At 35.5% G+C, this 12,730-nt stretch overlaps 2 long non-coding RNA genes across 4 annotated transcripts; both read right to left on the bottom strand.

The window, feature by feature from the left end:
* Nucleotides 1-274: 274 nt before the first annotated feature.
* Nucleotides 275-2,162, bottom strand: LOC131802453 (uncharacterized). Of its 2 annotated transcripts, none has more exons than XR_009342205.1 (2): nucleotides 1,725-2,162; nucleotides 275-1,660 (listed from the first exon to the last, which is right to left on the bottom strand). It is a non-coding gene; the product is annotated as an uncharacterized LOC131802453 (long non-coding RNA). The 2 variants fall into 2 exon arrangements; XR_009342204.1 differs by having other exon boundaries at nucleotides 275-1,616.
* Nucleotides 2,163-5,698: 3,536 nt separating this feature from the next.
* LOC131802460 (uncharacterized) lies at nucleotides 5,699-8,550 on the bottom strand. Of its 2 annotated transcripts, none has more exons than XR_009342209.1 (2): nucleotides 7,149-8,550; nucleotides 5,699-7,084 (listed from the first exon to the last, which is right to left on the bottom strand). It is a non-coding gene; the product is annotated as an uncharacterized LOC131802460 (long non-coding RNA). The 2 variants fall into 2 exon arrangements; XR_009342208.1 differs by having other exon boundaries at nucleotides 5,699-7,040.
* Between the last annotated feature and the right edge of the window lie 4,180 nt (nucleotides 8,551-12,730).

Here is a 12,730-nt window from a genome sequence, read left to right as displayed (position 1 = left end):
GTCTGTCTGTCTGTCTGTCCGTCTGTCTGTCTGTTGAAATCACGATAGAGCCCACATTATTTGACGTAGACCTTTGAAATTTGGCACAAGTGTGTGTATTGTCCCTAGGATGGTTGGTATTGGAAATGGGATATATCGGTCCACGTTTTGGTATAGCCCCCATATAACGGTACCTCCCGATATTCGGTATTTTGATTATTTTTGCCACATTTTTCCACGGATTTGTCTAAAAATTGACCTCTGTAAGTCGTAATGGATTCTAGCTCCAGTGGGGTAACATTATATGTATAGGTTCACGTTTTCATGTAGCCCCCATATAACGGTACCTCCCGTTATTCGGTATTTTGATGATTTTAGCGACATTATTTAAAGGAATCGTTCCAAATTTGGTGTTTGAAGTTCGTAATACATACTGCAGCATAAAAAAGAAAATGGGCCATGTAGGTTCACGTCTTCGTATAGCCCCCATATAACGGTACCCCCCGATATTCGGTATTTTGATGATTTTAGCGACATTATTTAAAGGAATCGTTCCAAATTTGGTGTTTGAAGTTCGTAATACATACTGCAGCATAAGAAAGAAAATGGGCCATGTAGGTCCACGTCTTGGTATAGCCCCCATATAACGGTACCCCCCGATATTCGGTATTTTGATAATTTTAGCGACATTATTTAACGGAATCGTTCCAAATTTGGTGCTTGAAGTTCGTAATACATACTGCAGCATAAAACAGAAAATGGGCCATGTAGGTCCCCGCCTTCGTATAGCCACCATATACCGTACCCCCCGATATTCGGTATTTTGATGATTTTAGCGGCATTATTTACCGGGATTGTTTTAAATTTCGCATGTGAAGTTCGTAATGGATACTTCAGCCCATCCCAGAAAATTGTCTGTGCAGGTCCACGTCATCGTATGGCCCCCATATAACGGTACCCCCTATATTCAGCATTTTGATGATTTTAGCTATATTTTAAACAGATTTTTCTTCAAGTTTCGCATTTAAATATTGTAATAACTTATGACAAAATTTGACTATGCAGGTCCACGTCGTCGTATAGCCATTCGGCATTTTTAAGATTTTAACAGATTTTTTTTTTTGAAAATTGCCAAATTTGTACCAAATGGTGGAGGGTATTAAAAGTTCGGCCCGGCCGAACTTACAGTTTTTTTACTTGTTTTTCTTTAACGCTAAATAAAGTACTTCATAAATATTTTGCCGCTGACATTATTTTGTGCCGGCAAAAATACAAAAAACTCAATTTTTGCAGCCAGGGGCGTTTTTAAGCGCAGGCTAAAATATTAGGCAGGCCTAAAAATAACTTCCCAGAGTAGTGGGCATCACATGGCGATCCTGCCAGACTTGGAAAGATTACCAGTGGAAGCCGAGATTCCAGCGACAACTCCTGGTCCATCCCGTCTGTCCATAAAAGAATATTTGGCTAGACAGCAAAGGAAGAAGGATGACATATCCATCAACAGAGAAGCCAAAGCTTAGAAGAGGTAGTAAGATCGTGAGATTGCGTAGACGATTGGCTGGTTTGAAGTCTGCTATTTACGCTGATCCTCCACCACCGAGGCACATTGCATCCGAACTATGGATTCTAGTGGGCGACTTTGAAACACAAATGCAACAAAGAAAAAATTAATGAAGTAAAACTAAACACAACAATGATTACGAAGTAGAAAATAAAAATTTATTTTATTAAATAGACGTTTTTACCCTATAAAAACTATTATTTATTGCACTTAAATATTAAAATCTTAAAATTATGGGAAAATTAAGCTATAATTATTGCTTATTATTATTATTGCACTAAAAATAATAAAAATTTAAGAATTACAAGGAATAGTAAAAAACCACAAGAAAAATAAGAAGAATTAAGAAGTAGAAACTATAGAAAAGGAATTATCACATTTATCAACAATAACAACTAGTCGGGTACAATAATAACCAGTAACCACAATCGGAGTTGATTCGAATGAGATAGATTAATCTTTGGTGATTGCAATGCTTTGATTTCGTAAGGGGGGTTCACACTAGTAAATATATTTGAAGAAATATTTTGTAATACATAATTTTGTAATAAATGAATATATTTTTAGTAATTATAATATATAGATGGCAGAGATTAATGAATTGTGTCCTTCCATCCGCATAACCCGATTCTAACCAGTTCATTAAAATTATATTTTCAGTAAAAAAGTTTATCTCGCGTAGCCGTCATTGGTTACAAAAGGTATCCAATTTAGAAAACTTTGGTTCGCCTTAGCCGGTGTTGGACATATTCAGATTAGAAAATATCAAGTCCCGGCCGAAGGCCGGCTATTTACAAAAAGTGTCAAATTTAGAAAACTTTGATTCGCATTAGCCGTGTCCAATTTAGGATGACGGAAGAAATTGTCCACGAAGACCAAATATAAAGATTTACAATATTTCACTGAAATCAATGGCATATTTAACGCTGAGGTGCACAACCATAGGCAAGAATTTAACATTTCTGATTGACACGGAGGCGGACGTCTCAATATTACCATTACACTCAAAACATAAAATAAATATCATTGTTCTGCCCGCGCGATCTGAGGTTATCATTCCAATTGAATTGAAGATAAAAGAGTATAGCGTGATACTGAATAAGGAAGTGGCTAATTGTTTAATACCCCAGAATGGACTTGAACACTAATAGTATATCTATTGAATTACAAGGTATAAATTTGTATATCAGGAATTTAGGAGAGTACGATGTGTATTACGCTAACAATAAATATGAGAGAAATACCAATGCAAGAGCGAATGCACTATTTGAAAGCCTGGATATAGGATCGGTTGACACATATGCCAGAGAGACAGTTAAAACCATTATAAATGAGTTCCAGGACATTTTTCACATTACAGGTGAGAAGTTAAGTGTCAACAATTTTTATGAACTTCGCATACAAACTACAGATAGCACACCCGTATATATAAAGAATTAAAGATTACCAGAGTCTCAAATTTAAGAGATAAACATGCAGGTAAATAAGTTAATTAAGGAAGATATTATAGAAGATTCAGTGAGTCCATATAATTTGCCATTATTAATAGTACCGAAAAAGAGTACAGATGGGAGTAAAAAATGGCGCCTGGTTGTTGATTACAGAAGATTGAATGAAAAAATTGTCAATGACAAGTTTCCGTTGACAAGGTTGGAAGACGTTTTAGATAAGCTGAGTAGGGCCCAATATTTCTCAAAGCTGGTCATGACCAGTTCGTTCCATCAAGTAGGCCTCAAAAAGGAATCACGTCCTCTAACTGCCTTCTCAACAGGAAATGGCCATTATCAATTTAAGAGACTGTCATTCAAATAAAAATATATAATATATTCCAAAGAATGTTGACCATAGCAATGACAGGTTTGGATGCTTCCGCGTTTCTTTATGTGGACGACATCATTGTTTATGGATGAAGTTTGAGGCATCATAATAATAACCTTATTGATGTATTTCTCCGACTACGAAAATTTAACCTAAAGTTGAATGCGAATAAGTGTTGTTTTTTTAAATCAGAGGTTGTCTATTTGGGACATCTTATTGCAAATAAAGGTATCAGGACAGAACCCGCAAAAGATGATATCATAAAGATATACCCGACACATACGAATGCTGACGAAGTTAAACGATTTGTGGCATTTTGTAATTATTACAGAAGGTTTATACCTAAATTTGCCGATATTGAGAAGTCTGAATGATCTTGCGAAGAAAAACGCAGTTTTCCAATGGAATGATCAATGCCAGAAAGCATTCAATACACTGAAGTGTAAATTATTAAACCCACCGATATTACAGTACCCAGATTTTTCGAAACCATTCCTATTGACCACAGATGCATCGAGCTATGCCCTTGGGGCTTTATTATCGCAGGGGAGAGTTGGAAGTGATTTACCTATATCTTACGCCAGCTCGACGTTATCAAAACATGATCTCAATAAACCAATAATTGAGAAGGAGCTGCTTGCGATTCATTGGGGAATAAAATTTTTCAGGCCATATCTTTATGGGAGAAAATTCACTGTGGTAACAGATCATAGACCTTTGGTGTCATTATTTTCTCATAAAAATCCACCGTCAAAGATTATCCTTGTCATCTTTGATGGACTTGTGTGACTATGACTTCGATATAGTTTCTAAAAAAGGAAAAATGAACGCTAATGCAGATGCTCCATCGAGGATAAAACCGAACTGTGAGAGTTTAAAAGCAATGATCCCAACAAGGGATGAGGTAAACAGAATATTAGCTATAATAAGAAGGATGGGAAAAGCTATGCCAAGGAAGTCACCCAGGAAGTATTTATATGGGATTGTGTCTCAAATTCTGACTTTAAATGAATGAACAAGGTAATATTTGAACTTGATGCTACGCCGAAAAGTACACACATAAGATGTTTATCTAATAGTGTAGTTGTAAAGTGCAGTGAAAATCAATCAACAACCTTGGAAAAGCTGACAAGTGTAATGTGTAATTCGAGAACGGGCGAATTGGCATTGAGTAAAAATGATAAAATATTTGATATTATAGACATTGAGTCATTCAAACGTATCTTCAACAATACACAAGTAAGTAGGAAGGATAGATTGAGAGTTATTTTATACAGTGAAACAATGAGAATAGATTGTACAGATAAACAGTTGAAGCTTATTCAGGAGTATCATGATTCCACGCATGGTCGCCATTTGGGTGTACGTGGAAGAATATGCACAGAATGATGAAGAACTACGTCTCGAACTGCCCACAGTGCAAATTAAATAAACAGGTTAGACATTCGAAAGAACGTTTTTCGAAAACTGACACACCAACGACAAGCTTTGAGATCGTATCTGTAGACACTGTAGGCCCCCTTAGAATATCCGGGAACTATCAGTATGTTCTCACAGCACAATGCGAACTAACAAAATATATTGTAGCTTTTCCCATGGAGATGAAAGATGCAAAGACTGTTACATAATTTTTATTGCATAAAAATTATTTTTTTAAAGGGTGAGGGTGTAGTGTAATCGTTTGTTATCGATACACTGAACTAGAGATCCCTGTCTTCCTAATTTCCAAACATCTTTTATCTTAAGTCTTGCTTTGTTTCTGAAATTATTTTTTATTGTTTATTTTTAAGGATATTAGATGATAAAAATTATAATTAAGAAACACCGTTATAATAACTTATAAGGCAACATAATTCTGAAATAAAGTCTATTAAGTTTTAACTGCCGAACTGTTGGCACAAGATTAAAACGTTTTTTTATACCCTCCACCATGGGTAGGAGGGTATATTAACTTTGTCATTCCGTTTGTAACACCTCTAAATATTCGTCGTAGACCCCATAAAGTATATATATTCATAATCAGCATAAAATTCTAAGACGATTTAGCGATGTCCGTCTGTCTGTCCGTCTGTCTGTCTGTCTGTCCGTCTGTCTGTCTGTTGAAATCACGATAGAGCCCACATTATTTGACGTAGACCTTTGAAATTTGGCACAAGTGTGTGTATTGTCCCTAGGATGGTTGGTATTGGAAATGGGATATATCGGTCCACGTTTTGGTATAGCCCCCATATAACGGTACCTCCCGATATTCGGTATTTTGATTATTTTTGCCACATTTTTCCACGGATTTGTCTAAAAATTGACCTCTGTAAGTCGTAATGGATTCTAGCTCCAGTGGGGTAACATTATATGTATAGGTCCACGTTTTCATGTAGCCCCCATATAACGGTACCTCCCGTTATTCGGTATTTTGATGATTTTAGCGACATTATTTAAAGGAATCGTTCCAAATTTGGTGTTTGAAGTTCGTAATACATACTGCAGCATAAAAAAGAAAATGGGCCATGTAGGTTCACGTCTTCGTATAGCCCCCATATAACGGTACCCCCCGATATTCGGTATTTTGATGATTTTAGCGACATTATTTAAAGGAATCGTTCCAAATTTGGTGTTTGAAGTTCGTAATACATACTGCAGCATAAGAAAGAAAATGGGCCATGTAGGTCCACGTCTTGGTATAGCCCCCATATAACGGTACCCCCCGATATTCGGTATTTTGATAATTTTAGCGACATTATTTAACGGAATCGTTCCAAATTTGGTGCTTGAAGTTCGTAATACATACTGCAGCATAAAACAGAAAATGGGCCATGTAGGTCCCCGCCTTCGTATAGCCACCATATACCGTACCCCCCGATATTCGGTATTTTGATGATTTTAGCGGCATTATTTACCGGGATTGTTTTAAATTTCGCATGTGAAGTTCGTAATGGATACTTCAGCCCATCCCAGAAAATTGTCTGTGCAGGTCCACGTCATCGTATGGCCCCCATATAACGGTACCCCCTATATTCAGCATTTTGATGATTTTAGCTATATTTTAAACAGATTTTTCTTCAAGTTTCGCATTTAAATATTGTAATAACTTATGACAAAATTTGACTATGCAGGTCCACGTCGTCGTATAGCCATTCGGCATTTTTAAGATTTTAACAGATTTTTTTTTTTGAAAATTGCCAAATTTGTACCAAATGGTGGAGGGTATTAAAAGTTCGGCCCGGCCGAACTTACAGTTTTTTTACTTGTTTTTCTTTAACGCTAAATAAAGTACTTCATAAATATTTTGCCGCTGACATTATTTTGTGCCGGCAAAAATACAAAAAACTCAATTTTTGCAGCCAGGGGCGTTTTTAAGCGCAGGCTAAAATATTAGGCAGGCCTAAAAATAACTTCCCAGAGTAGTGGGCATCACATGGCGATCCTGCCAGACTTGGAAAGATTACCAGTGGAAGCCGAGATTCCAGCGACAACTCCTGGTCCATCCCGTCTGTCCATAAAAGAATATTTGGCTAGACAGCAAAGGAAGAAGGATGACATATCCATCAACAGAGAAGCCAAAGCTTAGAAGAGGTAGTAAGATCGTGAGATTGCGTAGACGATTGGCTGGTTTGAAGTCTGCTATTTACGCTGATCCTCCACCACCGAGGCACATTGCATCCGAACTATGGATTCTAGTGGGCGACTTTGAAACACAAATGCAACAAAGAAAAAATTAATGAAGTAAAACTAAACACAACAATGATTACGAAGTAGAAAATAAAAATTTATTTTATTAAATAGACGTTTTTACCCTATAAAAACTATTATTTATTGCACTTAAATATTAAAATCTTAAAATTATGGGAAAATTAAGCTATAATTATTGCTTATTATTATTATTGCACTAAAAATAATAAAAATTTAAGAATTACAAGGAATAGTAAAAAACCACAAGAAAAATAAGAAGAATTAAGAAGTAGAAACTATAGAAAAGGAATTATCACATTTATCAACAATAACAACTAGTCGGGTACAATAATAACCAGTAACCACAATCGGAGTTGATTCGAATGAGATAGATTAATCTTTGGTGATTGCAATGCTTTGATTTCGTAAGGGGGGTTCACACTAGTAAATATATTTGAAGAAATATTTTGTAATACATAATTTTGTAATAAATGAATATATTTTTAGTAATTATAATATATAGATGGCAGAGATTAATGAATTGTGTCCTTCCATCCGCATAACCCGATTCTAACCAGTTCATTAAAATTATATTTTCAGTAAAAAAGTTTATCTCGCGTAGCCGTCATTGGTTACAAAAGGTATCCAATTTAGAAAACTTTGGTTCGCCTTAGCCGGTGTTGGACATATTCAGATTAGAAAATATCAAGTCCCGGCCGAAGGCCGGCTATTTACAAAAAGTGTCAAATTTAGAAAACTTTGATTCGCATTAGCCGGCGAGGGACATACTCAGAGGAGAAAACTCAAGCCGCGGCCGAAGGCCGGCCACTTACAACACGTGTCCAATTTAGGATGACGGAAGAAATTGTCCACGAAGACTAAATATAAAGATTTACAATATTTCACTGAAATCAATGGCATATTTAACGCTGAGGTGCACAACCATAGGCAAGAATTTAACATTTCTGATTGACACGGGGGCGGACGTCTCAATATTACCATTACACTCAAAACATAAAATAAATAACATTGTTCTGCCCGCGCGATCTGAGGTTATCATTCCAATTGAATTGAAGATAAAAGAGTATAGCGTGATACTGAATAAGGAAGTGGCTAATTGTTTAATACCCCAGAATGGACTTGAACACTAATAGTATATCTATTGAATTACAAGGTATAAATTTGTATATCAGGAATTTAGGAGAGTACGATGTGTATTACGCTAACAATAAATATGAGAGAAATACCAATGCAAGAGCGAATGCACTATTTGAAAGCCTGGATATAGGATCGGTTGACACATATGCCAGAGAGACAGTTAAAACCATTATAAATGAGTTCCAGGACATTTTTCACATTACAGGTGAGAAGTTAAGTGTCAACAATTTTTATGAACTTCGCATACAAACTACAGATAGCACACCCGTATATATAAAGAATTAAAGATTACCAGAGTCTCAAATTTAAGAGATAAACATGCAGGTAAATAAGTTAATTAAGGAAGATATTATAGAAGATTCAGTGAGTCCATATAATTTGCCATTATTAATAGTACCGAAAAAGAGTACAGATGGGAGTAAAAAATGGCGCCTGGTTGTTGATTACAGAAGATTGAATGAAAAAATTGTCAATGACAAGTTTCCGTTGACAAGGTTGGAAGACGTTTTAGATAAGCTGAGTAGGGCCCAATATTTCTCAAAGCTGGTCATGACCAGTTCGTTCCATCAAGTAGGCCTCAAAAAGGAATCACGTCCTCTAACTGCCTTCTCAACAGGAAATGGCCATTATCAATTTAAGAGACTGTCATTCAAATAAAAATATATAATATATTCCAAAGAATGTTGACCATAGCAATGACAGGTTTGGATGCTTCCGCGTTTCTTTATGTGGACGACATCATTGTTTATGGATGAAGTTTGAGGCATCATAATAATAACCTTATTGATGTATTTCTCCGACTACGAAAATTTAACCTAAAGTTGAATGCGAATAAGTGTTGTTTTTTTAAATCAGAGGTTGTCTATTTGGGACATCTTATTGCAAATAAAGGTATCAGGACAGAACCCGCAAAAGATGATATCATAAAGATATACCCGACACATACGAATGCTGACGAAGTTAAACGATTTGTGGCATTTTGTAATTATTACAGAAGGTTTATACCTAAATTTGCCGATATTGAGAAGTCTGAATGATCTTGCGAAGAAAAACGCAGTTTTCCAATGGAATGATCAATGCCAGAAAGCATTCAATACACTGAAGTGTAAATTATTAAACCCACCGATATTACAGTACCCAGATTTTTCGAAACCATTCCTATTGACCACAGATGCATCGAGCTATGCCCTTGGGGCTTTATTATCGCAGGGGAGAGTTGGAAGTGATTTACCTATATCTTACGCCAGCTCGACGTTATCAAAACATGATCTCAATAAACCAATAATTGAGAAGGAGCTGCTTGCGATTCATTGTGGAATAAAATTTTTCAGGCCATATCTTTATGGGAGAAAATTCACTGTGGTAACAGATCATAGACCTTTGGTGTCATTATTTTCTCATAAAAATCCACCGTCAAAGATTATCCTTGTCATCTTTGATGGACTTGTGTGACTATGACTTCGATATAGTTTCTAAAAAAGGAAAAATGAACGCTAATGCAGATGCTCCATCGAGGATAAAACCGAACTGTGAGAGTTTAAAAGCAATGATCCCAACAAGGGATGAGGTAAACAGAATATTAGCTATAATAAGAAGGATGGGAAAAGCTATGCCAAGGAAGTCACCCAGGAAGTATTTATATGGGATTGTGTCTCAAATTCTGACTTTAAATGAATGAACAAGGTAATATTTGAACTTGATGCTAAGCCGAAAAGTACACACATAAGATGTTTATCTAATAGTGTAGTTGTAAAGTGCAGTGAAAATCAATCAACAACCTTGGAAAAGCTGACAAGTGTAATGTGTAATTCGAGAACGGGCGAATTGGCATTGAGTAAAAATGATAAAATATTTGATATTATAGACATTGAGTCATTCAAACGTATCTTCAACAATACACAAGTAAGTAGGAAGGATAGATTGAGAGTTATTTTATACAGTGAAACAATGAGAATAGATTGTACAGATAAACAGTTGAAGCTTATTCAGGAGTATCATGATTCCACGCATGGTCGCCATTTGGGTGTACGTGGAAGAATATGCACAGAATGATGAAGAACTACGTCTCGAACTGCCCACAGTGCAAATTAAATAAACAGGTTAGACATTCGAAAGAACGTTTTTCGAAAACTGACACACCAACGACAAGCTTTGAGATCGTATCTGTAGACACTGTAGGCCCCCTTAGAATATCCGGGAACTATCAGTATGTTCTCACAGCACAATGCGAACTAACAAAATATATTGTAGCTTTTCCCATGGAGATGAAAGATGCAAAGACTGTTACATAATTTTTATTGCATAAAAATTATTTTTTTAAAGGGTGAGGGTGTAGTGTAATCGTTTGTTATCGATACACTGAACTAGAGATCCCTATCTTCCTAATTTCCAAACATCTTTTATCTTAAGTCTTGCTTTGTTTCAGAAATTATTTTTTATTGTTTATTTTTAAGGATATTAGATGATAAAAATTATAATTAAGAAACACCGTTATAATAACTTATAAGGCAACATAATTCTGAAATAAAGTCTATTAAGTTTTAACTGCCGAACTGTTGGCACAAGATTAAAACGTTTTTTTTTTTTCTTTAACACTAAATAAAGTACTTCATAAATATTTTGCCGCTGACATTATTTTGTGCCGGCAAAAATACAAAAAACTCAATTTTTGCAGCCAGGGGCGTTTTTAAGCGCAGGCTAAAATATTAGGCAGGCCTAAAAATAACTTCCCAGAGTAGTGGGCATCACATGGCGATCCTGCCAGACTTGGAAAGATTACCAGTGGAAGCCGAGATTCCAGCGACAACAACTCCTGATCCATCCCGTCTGTCCATAAAAGAATATTTGGCTAGACAGCAAAGGAAGAAGGATGACATATCCATCAACAGAGAAGCCAAAGCTTAGAAGAGGTGGTAAGATCGTGAGATTGCGTAGACGATTGGCTGGTTTGAAGTCTGCTATTTACGCTGATCCTCCACCACCGAGGCACATTGCATCCGAACTATGGATTCTAGTGGGCGACTTTGAAACACAAATGCAACAAAGAAAAAATTAATGAAGTAAAACTAAACACAACAATGATTACGAAGTAGAAAATAAAAATTTATTTTATTAAATAGACGTTTTTACCCTATAAAAACTATTATTTATTGCACTTAAATATTAAAATCTTAAAATTATGGGAAAATTAAGCTATAATTATTGCTTATTATTATTATTGCACTAAAAATAATAAAAATTTAAGAATTACAAGGAATAGTAAAAAACCACAAGAAAAATAAGAAGAATTAAGAAGTAGAAACTATAGAAAAGGAATTATCACATTTATCAACAATAACAACTAGTCGGGTACAATAATAACCAGTAACCACAATCGGAGTTGATTCGAATGAGATAGATTAATCTTTGGTGATTGCAATGCTTTGATTTCGTAAGGGGGGTTCACACTAGTAAATATATTTGAAGAAATATTTTGTAATACATAATTTTGTAATAAATGAATATATTTTTAGTAATTATAATATATAGATGGCAGAGATTAATGAATTGTGTCCTTCCATCCGCATAACCCGATTCTAACCAGTTCATTAAAATTATATTTTCAGTAAAAAAGTTTATCTCGCGTAGCCGTCATTGGTTACAAAAGGTATCCAATTTAGAAAACTTTGGTTCGCCTTAGCCGGTGTTGGACATATTCAGATTAGAAAATATCAAGTCCCGGCCGAAGGCCGGCTATTTACAAAAAGTGTCAAATTTAGAAAACTTTGATTCGCATTAGCCGGCGAGGGACATACTCAGAGGAGAAAACTCAAGCCGCGGCCGAAGGCCGGCCACTTACAACACGTGTCCAATTTAGGATGACGGAAGAAATTGTCCACGAAGACTAAATATAAAGATTTACAATATTTCACTGAAATCAATGGCATATTTAACGCTGAGGTGCACAACCATAGGCAAGAATTTAACATTTCTGATTGACACGGGGGCGGACGTCTCAATATTACCATTACACTCAAAACATAAAATAAATAACATTGTTCTGCCCGCGCGATCTGAGGTTATCATTCCAATTGAATTGAAGATAAAAGAGTATAGCGTGATACTGAATAAGGAAGTGGCTAATTGTTTAATACCCCAGAATGGACTTGAACACTAATAGTATATCTATTGAATTACAAGGTATAAATTTGTATATCAGGAATTTAGGAGAGTACGATGTGTATTACGCTAACAATAAATATGAGAGAAATACCAATGCAAGAGCGAATGCACTATTTGAAAGCCTGGATATAGGATCGGTTGACACATATGCCAGAGAGACAGTTAAAACCATTATAAATGAGTTCCAGGACATTTTTCACATTACAGGTGAGAAGTTAAGTGTCAACAATTATTATGAACTTCGCATACAAACTACAGATAGCACACCCGTATATATAAAGAATTAAAGATTACCAGAGTCTCAAATTTAAGAGATAAACATGCACGTAAATAAGTTAATTAAGGAAGATATAATAGAAGATTCAGTGAGTCCATATAATTTGCCAT

The sequence above is a fragment of the Musca domestica genome, unplaced genomic scaffold (genome assembly GCF_030504385.1).
Source record: "Musca domestica strain aabys unplaced genomic scaffold, Musca_domestica.polishedcontigs.V.1.1 21, whole genome shotgun sequence".
Lineage (NCBI taxonomy): Eukaryota > Metazoa > Arthropoda > Insecta > Diptera > Muscidae > Musca > Musca domestica.
This window is presented reverse-complemented; position numbering and strand designations above follow the sequence as displayed.